At 35.8% G+C, this 18783-nt stretch overlaps 1 pseudogene; it reads left to right on the top strand.

Annotated features, from left to right (window-relative positions):
* Positions 1–314: 314 nt before the first annotated feature.
* Positions 315–1889, top strand: LOC120163776 (annotated as a pseudogene).
* Positions 1890–18783: the final 16894 nt, after the last annotated feature.

Below are 18783 nucleotides of genomic sequence, written 5' to 3'. Positions count from 1 at the left end.
TACTGTGGTTGCATGGGATTGGTTTTTGAGGATTTTGGGTTAGGATGGGGTAAAGATCGATGGGTTTGTGTTGTTTAACTCCTCGTCGGAGTGTTAGGTGGCGGAGTCTGCGGCGGTTGGGGTTTCAAACGATGGTCGGCATAGAGAGATTTTCTTTTACCACTAAAAACTAATTTCTTTTGTGAGTAATGTATTATTATTTCATTAGGTTGTTCCACTACTAGAACAATTCTGATGTAGTAAGTTATGGTTTGTTGTCTTCTTTACCAAAGAAAAATGTATGATTAGTTCACTCCTGGCTAGTTATACTGAGCTATAACCTGATCTTTACAAGCATGGTTTTTTTAGGTCATGGAGGTGCCCGGGCAGCTGAATATGTTAAGCATAACCTTTACAGTAATTTGATCAGGCATCCAAAGTTCATTTCTGACACCAAATCTGCAATAGGTTCTTGGCATTATAACTGTATCACATAGTTGCATTCTTTTCTAGTGGGTTGCTAATTCACCAGCCTAACTTCTCTTTTAAATGTTTCCAACCTTACCAGCTGATGCATATAGTCATACAGACACTGAATTTTTAAAATCAGAAAATACTCGGAATAGGAATGCTGGGTCAACTGCTTCTACGGCTATACTTGTTGGCGATCGATTGCTGGTTGCAAATGTTGGGGATTCCCGTGCTGTCATCTGCAGAGGAGGCAATGGTAAGATCCATTATTTTTATTTTTGTTTCCATTCCTTTGATTTCAAATCATTCATGAAATCAAATATAAAATTGCCATTTACTTGACCTGTAAAACGAAAACTCATTGAGAATATTTTAACACTATTTATTCTTCCATACTTCTTCACCCATCTTGGTGTAGGTTTGAATATGTCAGCCCTTTTGAAACTCTTTTAAATGATTATGTTAACACTAAGTTGTTACTTGTACATGACTTGTATACAATATCTCCTCTTCCAGCTATTGCTGTGTCCCGCGATCATAAGCCAGATCAAACTGATGAGCGTCAACGAATTGAGGATGCAGGAGGATTTGTCATGTGAGCTGGTGTGGGTTTATGTCTCACCATCTCTCCTTCCCCTCTTATCCTCCTATTTTTTTCTGTTTTATGCTTTGCTATGATGCCTTAAATTTCTTCCTTTTATTATGACTGAAATGTCTCCTTAGGAACTTGGAGAGTAGGAGGCATCCTTGCTGTTTCTCGTGCATTTGGTGATAGGCTCTTGAAGCAATATGTTGTTGCTGACCCAGAAATTCAGGTCTGTCTGAAGACTTTGTTGAAATATGTCGTGCCTCTAGGATGGACTTGCATTCCATAACTTTATAGAACCCAGTAATGCAGACCCCTAACCTTTTGCTTGCGGTTGTGCTTGTTAGAGTCCTGCCTTGATGTCTTTAAACTCTTTTAGGATCCCTAATTGTGAAATCATTGCTACTAGTATTTATATTGATTTTTTATACTGACACCTCTTTGGTTGCAGGAGGAAAAGATTGACAGCTCTCTCGAGTTCCTTATTCTTGCAAGCGATGGACTGTGGATGTTGTTTCAAATGAGGTATGAAACAATTGTTTTACTCAATGCCTCGTATCTTACTAGCGTCCAAGAACCACAACAATGTGCTTGTTTAGCTTAGAAGTAGTTTGAAGAAAATCGATAGAACTGAGCATAATTAGCAACCATCCTCCTAACTGCTGCTTGTCCTTTTCACAGGGCTGTTGCAATGATAAAGCCGATACAGGATCCTGAGCAGGCGGCAAAGCGGTTGATGCAAGAGGCATGCCAGAGGGGTAGTGCAGATAACATAACTTGTGTTGTCGCGCGATTCTTGCTCGATCAATCGAGTACCAACCAAGGGGCCACCTCACCTAGTGTATCTGCATAAGCACCATCCCTTTCCATGTTTTGGTTTCCCAAGTAGATGATAACAAAAGTAAACTCAAATGCTAACACAGCTAGTCGTAAAAACAGAAATATTTAACAGCACGTTAATGTGCAAGGATAAGGGGGGGGGGGGCGAATGAAGAAATGTGTGAGGGCAGGATTTGCATTAACATCTGCACTGGAACAGAACTGATGCAAATGAGTTTAGTTTCTCGAATTCCAGTTAAAAATGGATCTGTCCGAGTCTGAAAGGCTTAAGTCCACTTGTGTCAAAAGTGTAAAACTTTTCTTAATTGTTGTAAGGGTATTTGTGTTGAGATGTTGATTTCAAGCACTACTATTTGCATTTGATTCGCCATTATGAAATAAATGCTTTTATTCGACCATTATTAGGATTTTCGAAAACAATGTCACAAAGGGTCGATGATTTTGGTGGAGCAGAGAAACGCATCATCCCATCCAACTCATTTTGAAAACTTAACGTAAAAAGCTATCCTTTCCCCTTCATAGTAACTTGAGTTGTTTTTACTTTTTGCTTAAAAGTCACGTGAAGATTTGGTTAAATTATTAAAATAATTCAACTCTTTTATTTTTTATCAAAATAGTACCTAAATTTTATTTTCAACACATGCTTCTGTCAAATAGGACGAAGTTGTGCCTACATGACAATACCTTTTTGAAAGATTCTTCTTTAAGAAAACGTCTTTGCTTGAGTGACAATTCATATGCAAAATATAAATGTTTAATCTAAAAATAAGTGTCTAAATTATGTCTCAAAAGACGTTTTAGTGTTTAAAGAATTTTTCGCTTAAAATATGTGTCTAATTTTTTCTCTCGGTTATATTTTTAGGTGCCTACCGTTTATTTTTTTAAATTTTGATAATAAAAATATTATTTTAATTAAAAAAATAAAAATATAAAAAATAATTTATTTATAAAAAACCACAATTTTACTGAAATTATAAAAAAGCCTAAAAACTAAAATCTCTCATTTTAACCCTCATTACCAACCATCGTATGCCATATCCGGCCACCATTGTCATTGTCGAACGGTCACCCACCCGTCGTCACCCCTCAGTAATCAATCGTCGTCCTTACCGTTACCCAAAATCCTTAAATCTATATTTTCTAAAATCCAAATCTCTAATTCCCAATTTAAATTTTCAAACCCAAACGGTCGTCAGCCATCATCCTCATCGTCGAACGGTTGGGTTTTGACAAGAATTGCTTGGTGGTTTGAATGGTGGCGGCAACGTAGCTTATGGACGTCAGAATTAGTCGAAATCGACGAAGGACAGCGATGATAACCGATGAACATTCGAATGCTTCTTCGCGACAATCAGTGACATATTACGATGAAAGGTCAACAAGGGTTTGATCAGGGGTCAACATCGGTGCTGATGACGGTGGAGGTGATAGTCATCTCCGGTAGGCCGATGGCTATTGAAAAGAGAAGGGAGAGAGGGGAGGGAGCATTGGGGTCGCTGCTATTGGGTTGTTGTTTTCCTTTACAAAAAAATATTTTTATTTTGAAATTTTTTAAATAAATTCTCAAAATTACCATAATATGACACGTGTCAATTAACGGAGATTTTAATAGCGGTTAACGTCTGAGAACCTAAAAAATATAATATTTGAAACATTAGACACCTATTTTTAACAAAAAAAAATTTTTAGGTACTAAAACATATTTCGATGCATAGTTCAGGCATTTATTTTTGTATTAAGCCAACTATAAATTATGATTATACTCTAGATGACCTGCCACATAAATTTCTTTAAAGAAGAATCTTTTAAAAGACACTGTCACGTAGGCGCACATTCATCCTATGTGACAGAAATGAGTGTCATTTTAGAAAATCAAATTTTTCGAATACTATTTTGATAAAAAACATTAAAAAAAGTCAGTTAAATTTTTTTATTCATAAATAGTATTCGAAAAATTATATATATATATAATAGTAAAACAATTATATAACATTGTATTAAATATGAATTCAATTCGATAGTCTAGTATAAGGCTACGGAAAGATGTTACTGAAAATGTTAATATTTTTAAATATTTTCGGTAAAACGCTACTTAAAATGTTATTTTTTCTATCAGAAATGTTAATTTTACTACCTAAAATGAATATTTCCGATATTAACATTTCTGGTAGAAAAAAGTAAAATTTTAGGTAGCAGTCGATAATAATATTTCCGGTAGAAAAAATAACATTTTAGGTAGCGCTCTACTAGAAATATTAAAAAAATATTAATATTTTCGATAACGCATTTTCTTAGCCTTATATTAGATTATATTTTAATACTCTAATTTATTTTATTAATAATTTTGTGACATGATATTTTTTATTATTATTTTATTAAGATATAATTAAAAATAAAAAAAATTTGAAAATTAGAGTGATTAAATTAGGAGTAATTTAAAAGTTAAGTAATTAAATTAAAAAAATTAAACTTGAGTGACCAAAATAGGAATGAGAAATAATTGAGTGATGAATGATGCAATTTACCCATAAAAAAGGTCTAACGTGCAAACCACTCGTTAAATTTTTAACGATTATAGACATCCCTTTCTATGCAGCCTCATGTAGACAAGTACTAAAAATGCTCCCGTCAATATCATGCATGTATGTATGCATGACAACTGATGCCACAATCTAATTAATGAATTAAGGGTAAATTAAGTCGCATTTGATCACTTATACACTTAATTATTTCACATTTTTATTTTTGATCATTATTTTTTAAAGTTTATCAATCGAGTCACTCAATCATTTAAATATGTTCAATTAAGTCACTTATTGTTAACAATTGATGGAATTGTTAACATGACAATTAATAAAACTAGTATAATCACACATTTGATCACCCTTACTTATATATTTTATCAATTTGATCAAAATTTTAAAATAAATTCAACCGTTGAATCGAACTGTGCCATGTGTTATTAGTGCCAAGCATCACGAAAGTCACTTGGTTCTAGAAAGAAAATTAGAGCGCTAAAAATGGGGGGAAGATGGGACTTGGACTAGGTTCCTTAGGCAAGAATGGATAACCTAAACCACTGAGCCAAGTTAATTGTTAAGTTTAAAGTATACTACATGTAGTATATATGTTATATCTTAGTGTAATCTTAAATATTTAATATTATATATATATATATATATAATCGCCTTAGTGACCAAAAATGCCTTATAATATACGATTTTAACCAACTTTTTCCGGATTTGCCAAAATGACCAACAAAATCGCAATGCGATCGCTAATTCGCAACGCGATCTCCATTATCGCAAATTCGCGTTGCATTTCGCGTTGCGATAGTTGGAAATCACGTTGCGATGGTCTACAGTGTCGTTGCGATTTTCCCAATTCGCAATACGAATAAGTAAATCGCAACGCGAATTGGGAAAATCGTAATGTGATACTGACTATCGCAATGCGATACTTACTATCGCAATGCGATAATAAAAAATCGCAACGAGATACTGACTTTCGCAACGCGATTCTGACTTTCGCAACGCGATTTACATAGCGCCATTCGTATTAACGCGTATTTTTTTTTCAAATTCCAAACACGAATTTTTTCTTAATAAATCGGAAACTGAACCGTCCACAGTAATCGCAACTCATAATCTCAAACCCAAAATCACAACACTCAGTCCCATCTCCATCTCTCACTCTCTACGGCGAAATCCGTCCCCATCTCTGAAGATTTCCGTCCCCATCGCCGGAAAAATCCCTCACAACCATTCACAGTCAAAAATCCCTCACAATCATTCAGAAATGGAAAATCAACCTTTGAGGGTTAGTTTTTTTTTATTTTTATTTTGAAATTTTTGCATTATTTTAGGTTTGTCATATTGAGATTGATGATAAGTTTACTGGTAATTTCAATAATAGATTAACCATTTCACTTAGATTTCTTATTAAATTCATTCGATTGCTGCCAATACTGCTAAACTGTTTAGCCTGTGAAGTTAGTATTTGTCTTTGTTTTGTCTTTTGGTTGAAGTAATGCAGAAGAAGAATAGTTTCGAGAATGAAAATCGCAACGCGGAAATAACTATCGCAACGAGAGAATCGCAACGCGAAATGAAAAGCGCAACGTGAAACCAAAATCGCATTGCGATTTTCATTTCGCGTTGCGATTTTCATTTCGCGTTGCGATTTTTATTTCGCGTTGCGATTTTCATTTCGCGTTGCGATTCTCTCGTCGCGATAGTCATTTCGTGTTGCGATTCTCTCGTTGCGATAGTCATTTCCGCGTTGCGATTCTCATTATCTCGTTGCGATTCTCATTATCTCGTTGCGATTTTCATTTTAACCAAAAGACAAAACAGTGTTGCAAATTTTAGTTTCAAGAATAAACTACTATTTATGTTTATTGTTTTTGGTATATCTTGACAGTGTAGTTTTTGGTATATCTAACTTGGTATGTTTATTGTTTTTGTAGAATTTTTTTTCGGCTTCATTGACATTAAGGAATAAAGTTAGCCTAGCCACTACAATTGCTTCGAAGCTTTCACCTGCACAAAGAAAATTGTTTGAAGAAACCTGCTTCGGGCCATGGCTGAGAGTATAGCATCCGGGTGGAGATGCTAATTTGACCCATTTGTGGCTTCAGACCATGACTAGCGATCTACCCGACAGTATACAACGTGGTGAGGAAGAGATATGGTTTCATTTTCCACCGGCGTATACTTGTTTTGGACGGAATAAGTTCTGCTTAATCACTGGTCTACGATTCGGACACGATGATGTAGTCCGGTACACTCGTCATATCACCCGCCCATCATGGTTATCCAGGGTTTTTCCTTATGAGTCAATAGAGAAGCCGAACTTACACGTCGACGACATGAAGAAATTGTTTAATAAGAAAGATGGTTTTACTCGGATTAATGACGTCGATGTTGTCCGAGTATGCCTTCTACTACTTTTGTATGCCAGCTTTTTAGGTAGAGAGGCCAGACAACCTATTCCTCAGGAGCTAATATTATTGGTAGAGGACCTAAATGCATGGAATCTGTTTCCGTGGGGTTCATATATATGGAAAGCTACCTGGACTAAGTTATCGTCTACCTTTGATGACCGCAAAAGTTTGTGGGGCGATGGGTCGAAATACACTTTGTCAGGCTTTGTTTGGGCCTTTAAGGTAAGAATTTCTATATAATGTTTTCAAAATTATAATTAATTATTTAACAATTACTAATGTTTGTTATTATATTGTTTGTAGATTTGGATATTCGAGGCCTTTCCCGCCATGAAGACATGCAATAAAAACTTCAAATGATATTCCCAGGGCTATTTCCTGGAAGAGGAAACGTCTGTTGGATTGGGAAGACTTAATACCATATGCGACAATAAATAATGTAAGTTAACACAAATACTATCATATATAAACAAGTTATTAATAGTAGACGTTTAACTTTGTTTGAGTTTTTATATTTTTAGGAGGCCAACATTCCATTAATTAGACTGACACCCACGGAGGTTGAGCTTGCCACTGATTGGTGGCAAGCTAGTCAGCGTTTTCTTGATGGCACGAATGATGAGCAGCCTCCACTTCCTCCACTTCGAGAGCCATCACCTCACCCAGAGCCATCACCTGATCGACCCGACTATACACCTCTACAATGAGAGCCATCACCTATCCCGTCACATCATCGAGCCTCTTCTCCACCATCACCTCATGATAGGTGACCGGTAAAGATGCCACGACTTCTATCTCCCTGTTCTCCACCTCCACGGGATGAGTCAAGGGAGTTACGTGATGAGGTCAATGCCTTGCGTGAGGAGATCGGTACTCTACTCGATAACGATGGTGCATGGCGTGTGGAGGTGTCTACTTTACGTGGTGAGGTTGTCGCTCTACGTGAGATGGTAGTATCGTTGCAGAATGAGGTTCATACTCTACGCAACGAGGTAAGTTTAATATTTTCCATATTTAACTTGATGATAAATTTACTCGTAATTTCACTTAAATTAACCATTTCACTTAGATTGCTTAGTAAATTTATTCGGTTGCTGCCAAAACTGCTAAACTGTTTATTAACACTGTGAAGTTAGTATTTGTCTTTTTGTTTTGTCTTTTGGTTGAAGTAAATTTATTCGGTTGCTGCCAATTCTGCTAAACTGTGTATTCTTTAACACTGTGAAGTTAGTATTTGTCTTTGTTTTGTCTTTTGGTTGAAAGTTTGAAATATATTTGTCTTTGTTTTCACTGTTTAAATATCATGTCTGTTTATTTACTGATATTTGTATTTAATTATTTAGCGGACCGATAAGGTGGATGCTTTACGTCGGGTTTTTCTTGCACGACAGAGTTCACGCATCAGACGGCGTGCACGTGCTATTAAGTCTCCATATACCCCAATAGTGCGAAGACACCGCAAGAAGAAGCCCGACTCGCCTGTCATCCCTCAAGAGTCCACTCCTATCGTTGAAGAGGCCCCTATCATTCCTCAAGAGTCCTCTCCCACCGTTCAAGAGGTCATTATCATCGTTGAAGAGGTCCCTCCCACCATTCAAGAGCCCGATTCACATGGCGTCATATGTAGGATTCTTGAGAAACCCTCTGACGTGCCGGACATGATGGATTCAAGTTGGCTCTCGTATGAGTTACCGGCCAGTACCATACCGGTATCTGAAGTGAAGAGGAAATAACTACCAGACACAATTCTGGATAACACCCTTTGGGCTAAGACCGTAGTTGATTTTTATCTACATGAGCGAAGCCAGGGGTGTTTCACTGACATATGCAAGCTCAATGATGATATCTATTTGTTGCTTGATCGGTCTTGGTGGGGCGTATTATTAGGGGTCGAAGATAATAGCTATTTCGATGGAGGGGTAAGTCTTATATTTTTCTTATATTTTAATTTGATTATTTTTTTGTAAATTTATGTAAGTTACTAATATATGTCTTTTTTTGTAAAACAGCATATCGATGCGTGGGTGTCACGTCTTCTAATAATTAGGAAACTTAAGGAAAATAAAAGAAATACACGATATACAATTATGCCGACGTCTTTTAACGCCGTTCACTTGAAGAATCAACGAGATGAATCATTTGCGTTGGGCAATGGACAAGCTAAACTTTATCCTGCATGGTGGGAGGTCGATAAGGTTAGTGTTTATTTTAGATTGAGTTTAAAGGTATTCATAAATAAGTGCGCAAATGAATGAATTATTACTTATGATTGCAGGTGTTTATCCCTGTTTTGGAACGTAACCATTGGCTTCTCGTATATGACAGCATGATAAATTACATATCATTGGCTGATTTAAGAGATATTATTAAGGGATGGAACTCTTATTTGGCTAAATTCTTGGATGCGATAAAATTATTGGACTCGTTCTGGAAACAAGAAGCCAAAGAAACTCAATATTACAGTTAGCAGAGACGAGACCGCACCACAACAAGCGAAAGGACCCAGAGGGGATTGTGGTCCTCTCGTATGCTTGGCGTTGGACCGTTTGATCACAGGAAGTATAAAGTATCTACCTCCCACCGATATAGATAGAGCTGCAGTAGGCTTGTGGTTTCGACATTATATGGCTAGATCGATATATACGAGACGCTGCCTACCTGCATCAGCGTTATAAAAAATGTCCATAAACAATTGGTATGTTTATAGGCTTGTGGTTTGAAAATGTTTGGTTAAGTACCTAGAATTTAATAATTTGCTATTTGTAGGTTTTAGATGTGTAGAAAGTGTTGTTTGAGCAAATGTTTGGTTTATGCAGGTTAATCTCAGAAGTGAGCTGCGTGAAAATGATGTATGGCTGCAAAAGTTGATTCAATAGTAGAAGTGTTATTTTCTCTAATAATTATTGCTTATTTTTTGATTGTTTAATTGATTTGTAAAAGGTGATTTGTAAAAGTTGATTTGTTTAATTGATGTTAACATAATTCTTATTTGTGCTTGTTTAATTGATTGAAATGTAATGGTTGATTTTGTTGATTTCAATCTGCATTATGTTGAAGGCAAAAAGTACTATCGCAATGCGAAATGAAAATCGCAATGCGAAATGAAAATCGCAACGCGAAATGAAAATCGCAACGAGAGAATCGCAACGCGAAATTAAATTCGCGTTGCGATTTTCATTTCGCATTGCGATTCCCTCGTTGTGATTTTCATTTCACATTGCGAAATTAGCGTTGCGATTTTCATTTCGCATTGCGATTCTCTCGTTGCGATTTTCATTTCGCATTGCGATAGTAATTTCCGCGTTGCGATAGACATTAAGATGATTGCCTATTAAGTGATAACAACTGAACAGATCATAGCAATTTTCAAACTCAAGTTACTAATACATGCCTAACTGAAAATGTTAAAAGTTCACACATAAAATCTACATAATACAACGTTTGCATTTAAAAATCACCTAAGTTAACAGTCCCAAAAGGTGAAGCCAGTTGTGATTGGGATTTTAAAGATGATTGCGATTTTGAATGCCTTTTTCTTGACACCATATGAGCTTTGGATTTTGATGATGATCCATTTAGGTCTTCTACCAATTTGATTAAATCATTTGGAATAGGTTGTCTGGCCTCTCTGCCTAAAAAGCCGGCATGCAAAAGAATTAGAAGGCATACTCGGACAACGTCGACGTCATCCATCCGAGTAAAACCATCTTTCTTATTCAATAATATCGTCAGGTCTTCCACGTGTAGATTCGGCCTCTCCAGCTCAGGAAAAACCCGGGATAACCATGATGGGCGGGTAATGTGTCTAGTGTACCGACCTCCATCATCGTGTCCGAAGCGTAGACCGGTGACTAAGCAAAACTCCTCCCGTCCAAAACACGTATACGCCGATGGAAAATCAAACCATATCTCTTCATCACGACGTTGTATAGTATCTGGTAGATCCCTAGTCATGGTTTGAAGAAATAGGTGTGTCAACATCGCATCTCCACCGGGATGTTATACTTTCAGCCATGGCCCGAAGCAAGTATCCTCAAACATTTTTCTTTGTGCAGGTGAAAGCTTCGACGCAATTGTTTTGGCCAGGCTGACTTTATTTCTTAAGGTTAATTGAGCCGAATAAAAGTTCTACAAAAATAATAAACATACTAAGTTAGATATACCAAAAACTACACTGTGAAGATATACCAAAAACAATAATAAACATAAAGAGTAGTAGTTTATTCTTCAAACTTAAATTTGCAACACTGTGAATTTCTTATTTGTCTTTGTTTTTTGGTTGAAGTAATGCAATTCATTCAAGTTTCAATTTGTAGAAGAAGAATAGTTTCTGAAAATGAAAATCGCAACACGAAAATGACTATCGCAACGCGAATTTGACTATCGCAACGAGAGAATCGCAACGCGAAAATAAAACCGCGTTGCGATTTTCATTTCGCGTTGCGATTCTCGGTTGATTTAATAAGCAATCTAAGTGAAATGGTTAATCTATTATTGAAATTACCAGTAAACTTATCATCAATTTCAATATGAAAAACCTAATAATAATGCAAAAATTTCAAAAAGAAAATAATTAAAAAAACTAACCCTCTTTGGTTGATTTGGTTGATTTTCCATTTCTGATTGTGAGGGTGGCTCTGAGAGATGGAGATAGACGGATTTCACCGGAGATGGGGACGGATTTCGTCGGAGATGGGTGAGAGAGTGAGAGATGGAGATGGGACTGAGTTGTGATTTTAGGTTTTAGGTTATGAGTTGCGATTACGGGATATACTGTGGACGGTTCAGTGTTCCAATATATTAATATTCGTGTTTAGAATTTAAAAATAAAATACTTGGCCAGGATACTAATGGCGCTTTGAAAATCGCATTGCGATTATGTATTATCGCGTTGCGAAAGTCAGAATCGCGTTGCGAAAGTCAGTATCTCGTTGCGATTTTGTATTATCGCATTGCGATAGTAAGTATCGCATTGCGATTTTCCCAATTCGCGTTGCGATTTACTTATTCGCATTGCGAATTGGGAAAATCGCAACGACACTGTAGACCATCGCAACGCGATTTCCAACTATCGCAACGCGAAATGCAACGCGAATTTGCGATAATGGAGATCGCGTTGCGAATTAGCGATCGCATTGCGATTTTGTTGGTCATTTTGGCAAATCCAGAAAAAGTTGGTTAAAATCGTATATTATAAGGCATTTTTGGTCACTGAGGCGATTTTCTCATATATATATATATATATATATATATATCTTAATTTAAATTCACATATTATATTATGATACTAAATAAATTAGCCTTTAAAATTAACCCTCTATGTTAGGGTTTATCATCTACAATAGGGCTTTACCGCCTCTCTTCGGCATCTTTTGTTCTGCTTTGTGGCAGTATCTGAATTTTCTTAGTATTACTCTAGCTCTGCTAGTTTTGGTTTAGGGGTGTTCTCTTTTGCGTTTTGTTTTGATGGAAGAACTCGAGAGGGAAATTGAACTTATGAATCTGGGAGAGGAGGAAGAAGAGTTGCTCGTGTTACAATAGTCATCTACGACTTCTCCAATTTCTTTTGATCACCGTCTAGTAGGCCGCTTTCTAACGTCTGCTCTGGTTAATTTTTAGGCTATGTGCACGATGCTTGCAAATGTGTGGAGGCCTATACGAGGAATTGAAATTTCCGAATTGGGTAAGGGGCGTTTTCTTTTTCTGTTATTCCACGATGAGGTATTGACATGATCATTACGATTGGGCAGTGGTATTTTAGTTCGCACATTTTATTGTTATATAGACTTAAACGAGGGGATGATCCAATGAATGTGGACCTCTAGTGGGTTGATTTATGGGTAATTATGAATGATTTCCCTGTTGGATTTGTTTCCGAACAAGTGGCACAACAATTTTGGAATTTCATTGGATCTTTTGTGGAGTACGATGCCATTTAAGGATGGCAACTCAACCCGAATCCGATCCGATCGAGTCGGATTTTTTAAAAAAAAAATTGGGGTCGGGTCGGGTTTAGGGTGGAAAAAATCTGACCGACCCAAAAAAATATATATAATTTTACCTTATATATTTAGGGATAATTACAATAATACCCCTCTATATCTTTTTTTTTCAATTAAGTCACCGTTTTTATTGAATAAAAAAATATTTTTTTATTATTTCGGGTCGGGTCGGGTCGAGTTTCTAAGTCATATATTCGTGTCGGGTCAGATCGGGTGAAATCTTAATTTCGTCGGGTCAGGTCACGGGTGGAGCACCCTTTCTTCTCGGGTCGGATCGGATGGCCCAAAAACCCGACCCGACCCATTACCATCCCTAATGCCACTGCTATTTCTATGGAATATAAAGGTAGCATTTCGCGTCCGTGTCTATTTGGATGTCCGAAAACCACTGAAGAAAAGAAGAAAGATCACGTTACCTTATGGAACCTCTGTTTATGCTTCGTTTCAATATGAAAAGTTGTGTATGTTTTGTTTTTATGCGAAAAGTTAGGACATGGTGAAAAGTTATGTACCCACATGATTTTAAAAGATAAAAAAAACCTTATTCCTCAATGGGATGTGTTAAACTAAGTTTTGATATAACAATTATGGAAAAATATTTTTGGACTTAAATTGAATTTATTCAAAGTTTTCAAAAGGTTTCAAAAATAATTCAAAGTCCATTAAATTCGAATTTGAGCAAAAATGCAAATGGGTACCGATACCCCTTCAAAGGGTATCCATACCCTAGGTACAAATACCCCTGCATGGGTATCAATACCCCTATGATTGCTCAAACATCGAATGCAAAAAGGGTACTGATACCCCCATAGGGTACCAATACCCTTATCTGGGTATCAATACCCCTGGCTCTAACGGCTAGTTAAATTTGAATTTAACAAAGGTAGTACCGATACCCCTTGAAGGAGTACTGATACCCCTGTTATGGACAACCTTATTTTGTAGAAAAATTATCCCCAAATGGCTCCAAAACATCCCCAACGGCTAAATACGACTTCAAACTCATTTCAAGCTATAAATACAAGCTAATGACACTTGAAGAAGTAAGAGAGAGCACCTATCCAAGCATTCAAACACAAGAGAAGAAGTTTTTCACTCTTATTTTCATTCTTTCTTGTAAATATTGTTCTTGTGAGCTTAATTCTTGTAAACATCTACCTTAGAGAGGTTTTCTTGTTTACATTTCCTTTCATTGTAAAGGGGAAAAGTTCTAACTGATCCCGTGAAAAGCTAGGGAAAGGTTCTAGTATCTCTTTGTCCTGTAAAAAGAAAGAACAAATTAGTGAATTTGTTGAAAAATCCTTGGTGAAGAGCTAAGGTAGTGGATGTAGAATTGGTTGAGAAATTGAACCACTATAAATTGTTGTGCAAATTTTATATCTTTCATTCTCCTTACTCCATAAACACAAGAACCGTCTCGACCCCTCTTGGCGAACTCTTTCGGTTATCGATTCGAGCTTCCACAAAATCCCAACAATTGGTATCAGAGCTTAACTCGTTAGAAGGTTTAACCACCTTGAGACGATCCTCAAAGAAGCTCTATCGATCCCCGACGCAACCGATAAAGAAATAGCTTTAACCTCCGGTGCTTATTACTTTGAAGATATACCTATTATGGATTCGCAACCGGTCAATAAGTCACCATTCTTCAATGGAGAAAATTATACTCATTGAAAAAATAAGATGATGTACTTTATTTGAGCCTACAATCTAGGAGCTTGGAACTCAATCACGAGGTGTTACTCCACTCCACTTGGTGAATATGACGATTGAAGTAATAAAAAGAAGAAAAAGTTCCAGCTTAATTCTAAGGCAATCCATATTATCTTTTGTGCATTAGGTCCAAATGAATATGGAAGAATCTTATCTTGTTCTAGTACCAAAGATATTTGGGATAAGCTCTAAGTCATTCATGAAGGAATCGTTGAAGTGAGGGAATCAAAGAAAAGTCTTCTCAACCATAGCTACGAGAACTTCAAGATGAAACCCGATGAAGACATCAAAGTTATGACGGATAGATTTTCAGTGACTGTCAATGGTCTCAGGGGATTTGGAGAAGTAATCCCTAATGAGAAGTTTGTAAGAAAGATGATCTACTCTCTTCCAAGTTCGTGGCAATCGAAGAAGATGGATATTATCAAAGCTAAAAACCTAAAGTCTCTTTCTCTCGATGAATTGATTGATTCTCTTCTCACTCATGAGATAATGGTGAAGAAAGAGGAAGAATGTGAAAAGAAGAAAAACAAGAAGAAGAAGGAGGTAGGCATTGCCTTCAAATCCACCAATGAAAGCTATCAAGATTCAAATGATGAGGTGGATGAAGACGATGATGAACAAGAAGATGAGATGGTCAAGCTCTTAAAAGAGTTAAAGAGATTCATGACTTCCAAGGTAGTAAAGCATGAATCAACCAAGAAGAAGAGTCCTCCGGTGTGCTTCAGTTTTCAGAGAATATGGTATGTCAAGTATGATTGTCTCCTTCTAAGAAAGAATGGATCTTACAAGAAGAATGTATATGTGGCAGCTTGGAGTGATGAAGATGACTCCAATGATGAAGATGAAATAGTAAACCTATGCCTCATGGCCACTCAAGAAGAATTCGAGATATCTTCTAACTCAAATGAATTTAATTCATTTACTTTTGATGAGTTACAAGAGGCTTATAATAGGTTGTATTTGAGATTTGAGACCATGAATTCCAAATATACGAAATTAATTTCAAAACTCAAAATTGAAAATAAATCAATTTTGAAAGCTAGAGTTGATTTTGAAAATCAAAATGAAATTTTGAAAAATGATTTAGAGCTTTCAAAAATCAAAATAAATTTTTTAGAAAAGAAAAATTTTGAGTTAGAAGTTAAGCTTGAAAGCTTAACAAAAGAAAAAAAATAATTTCTAAAAACAACCTATTATGTTTAGAAATGACAAAATGCTCACATTATAATTTTCATGGTCACAAGGAACATATTTGTCCTTTGAAGAAAGGAAACGTTTTAAAATTAGACAAGTATGGGTTCCTAAAGGAACAAGGGACATTGAAACTAACGTTCAAGGATCCAAAGCAATTTGGATACCAAAATCTACTTAAATGTCTCTTGTAGGTGTGTGGGAGCAATAGTGATGAGTATGAAGAAATCAAGATGCTCTAGCCACACAATGAAAAAGGAATGGGTAACCTCTAAGCTTAATGCTTTTAATTTTGGTTATTTGGTTGCTCATTTGATTTTAATTTGCATGAGTTTTTGTTTTAAATGATTATACATTATTGTTTTAATCTCATGTATGTTAAAAAGGTTTTTATGATGAATATTTTAAAGTTTTAATGATTTTTCAGAATTTTTAGTTCATCATAATAAAATTTTGATCAAAATTGGTTTTAATGAACATGATATCTCTGTAACAATTGATATCAACTTTTCAAATAATTTGATTTTAAATGCAAATGATATATCTCTAACAATTGATATCAAAATTTTAAAAAAAATTGACCTAAATTTAAATGTTTATGCATATACTTAAAATTGTATAAGATATCTCTCTAACAATTGATATCAATTTTTTTAATGCATAACATTTTTGAAAAACTTTATGCATATGCACTTAATTTAAACAATTAATATTGCATAAAGTATTTTAGACTTGGATACATTGAATTTCATATATACTACTAACATGTTTGTTATTCTTTGTTGAAATTCAATTTTGTTTGAGTGTCAAGTTTTTAAAGCTAAATTTTGTTTGAAATGCATTTATTGAGGGGGAGTTTTAATTTTTCAAATGTTTATGTTAAATGTATCACTTACTCTCCAATGTTATTTTAGAACTTCAAAGATTGAATTATTTTTGATATAACAAAAAGGGAGAGAAGTTTTGTTTGAAAAATTTAATTTCTTAATGAAAAAGGGGAGCTTAACATTTTCATATATTTTCTAACAATTGGTATCTTTTTAACAATTGGTATCCTTTTGTAATCAATTGGTATCTTTTTCATTAAACATTTTATTAAGGGGAGTTTTGCCAAAAACAATTTTTCAAATGTTTTGTTATATCAAAAAGGGGGAGATTGTTTAACTAAATTTTGATATAACAATTATGGTAAAATGTTTTTGGACTTGAGTTGAATTTATTCAAAGTTTTCAAAAGGTTTCAAAAATAATTCAAAGTTCATTAAATTCGAATTTGAGCAAAATGCAAATGTGTACCGATACCCCTTCAAAGGGTATCCATACTCTGGGTACCGATACCCCTGCCTGGGTATCAATACCCCTATGACTGCTCAAACATCAAATGCAAAAAGGGTACCAATACTCCCATACGGTACCGATACCCTTGCCTGTGTATCAATACCCCCTGGCTCCAACGGCAAGCAACGACTAGTTAAATTTGAGTTTAACAAAGGTAGTACCGATACCCCTTGAAGGGGTAACGATATCCCCTATTATGGACAACCTTGTTTTACAAAAAAATTATCTCCAAATGGCTCCAAAACATCCCCAACGGCTAGATACGACTTCAAACTCATTTCAATCTATAAATACAAGCTGAGGACACTTGAAGAAGTAAGAGAGAACACCTATCCAAACATTCAAACATAAGAGAAGACATTTTTCACTCTTATTTTCATTCTCTCTTGTAAATAGTGTTCTTGTGAGCTTAATTCTTGTAAACACCTACCTTAGAGAGGTTTTTTTGTTTACATTTCCTTTCATTGTAAAGGGAAAAAGTTCTAGCTGATCCCGTGAAAAGCTAGGGAAATATTCTAGTTTAGCCCGTGAAAATCTAGGGAGTTGTAAATGTTATCTCTTTGTCCTGTAAAAAGAAAGAACAAATTAGTGAATTTGTTGGAAAATCCTTGGTGAGGAGCTAAGGTAGTGGATATAGACTTGGTTGAGAAGTCGAACCACTATAAATCGTTGTGCAAATTTTCTATATTTCAATCTTCTTACTCCATAAACACAAGAACTGTCCCGACCCCTCTTGGCAAACTCTTTCGGTTGTTGATTCAAGCTTCCGCAAAATCCCAACAGGATATCTTGATCAGAGCCCCAATCTTGTGGTGAGGTATCTAAACCTGTTCATGGTTGCGTGAAGAACAAGTGCATGCTGACAGTACGGTCTCGGGTAGAGGGATGACTTTGTCTATATCATCAATCAGTATAAGGAGGAGCAGGCAGACCAAGTCATGGATCAAAAAAGTTTTCTATACAAAGAAGGGTGAACATTCACAGCAGACATATTTAGATGTTAATATGACTACTGTGGAGGAAGATAATCCTCTAGGGAAGGTGGATAATGCAAAACGTATGAGATAGTGCGAAACATATAAGAGGTGATCCAGTAGCTTCACATATGCAGGACAAAAATATAACTGGTTCAAATATTCCATCGGCAGGCTTGAAATCACAGGTTATTCGAGACCAATAAGGCTCATAAGTTGGAACGCCTGAGGTTTGAGAATGCCTTGGACCGTTAATTGTCTCCGGCATATGTTGCGAGATGTTAATCCATCTGTAGTGTTTTTTATAGAGACGAAGCTGCAGAATTCCTGTATGGAGAAGATTCGGAGGTCTTGTAGTTTTTTTCATGGTATTGAGGTTGAAGCTCAGGGTACTTGGGGAGGTCTTTATTTGGCTTGAAGGCAAATATGTTATGTGGTTTTACGTTCTTTTTCTGTTTCACACATTGATGTGATTTTTAATAATAACTCTGATGGGCAGTCTTGGAGATTAACCAGTTTTTATGGAGATCCTCAAGAGAGTCAACGAAGAGAATCATGGAATTTGTTGCACCTCCTTGATGATAATTCAGACATTCCATGGCTAGTAGTGGGGGATTTTAACGAGATTCTTTACTCGTTTGAAAATGAAGGGGGAGTTCTAAAGAGTGAAAAACAAAAATTAGCATTCTGTGAGGCTTTAGAGTCTTGTAATTTTCATTATATTGGCTACACCGACACTTGG

The sequence above is a fragment of the Hibiscus syriacus genome, unplaced genomic scaffold (genome assembly GCF_006381635.1).
Source record: "Hibiscus syriacus cultivar Baekdansim isolate YM2019G1 unplaced genomic scaffold, ASM638163v2 tig00111495_pilon, whole genome shotgun sequence".
NCBI classification, from domain to species: Eukaryota; Viridiplantae; Streptophyta; class Magnoliopsida; order Malvales; family Malvaceae; genus Hibiscus; species Hibiscus syriacus.
This window is presented reverse-complemented; position numbering and strand designations above follow the sequence as displayed.